The sequence below is a fragment of the Orycteropus afer genome, unplaced genomic scaffold (genome assembly GCF_000298275.1).
Source record: "Orycteropus afer afer isolate SDZICR_OR568_19922 unplaced genomic scaffold, OryAfe1.0 scaffold00382, whole genome shotgun sequence".
NCBI classification, from domain to species: domain Eukaryota; kingdom Metazoa; phylum Chordata; class Mammalia; order Tubulidentata; family Orycteropodidae; genus Orycteropus; species Orycteropus afer.
This window is the reverse complement of record NW_006921969.1, coordinates 2578598-2579192: the sequence shown is the minus strand read 5'-3', so window position 1 is coordinate 2579192 and position 595 is coordinate 2578598.

The following is a 595-nucleotide window of genomic DNA, read 5'->3' as shown; positions in this document are numbered from 1 at the left end:
ATTATTACCAGGCTTTGTCTAGGGATGGTAATCACCTCTGCTGTCTGCTCATCCCAGGAAGTTAGGACTGAGGGGTCAGAATCTGAGAGGACAGGCACTTGTGACTATTTCTTCTAATATCCTTTTTCCTGCTGTTTCCTCTGCCTGGAATACCTTTCTTGGGCAACCTCTACTCTGATTTTCTGGTCAATCATTGGTGGAGTCACGGAAAGAATGTAGGATAATGTTGTATACTTTGGTTTCAAAAATCCATCTGTGTCACATATTTGCTAATTCAGCTTGGGGAAGTCATTTGACCTCTTTGAATCTAAATTTTCTTATTTATGCAATGAGGTCATGGTATGAAGATTCAATGCAATTGTGGTGGTTAATATTTTTAAACCTAATACTCAGAAATGAAAGGCACCCCATACTGAGTTATTTGTTTTAAATAAAATCACTGAATTTCTATGCAAATAACATGTGTCTACTATATTGTTTGCCAACCACTCCCCCCCCCCCAGGAGGTATTTTGTAAATAGAGGGACTTAAGAAAATACCTCCTGGGCTAATGGAGTGGTTGACAAACAAATGGAGAAGACTCTGTGTTATTTGT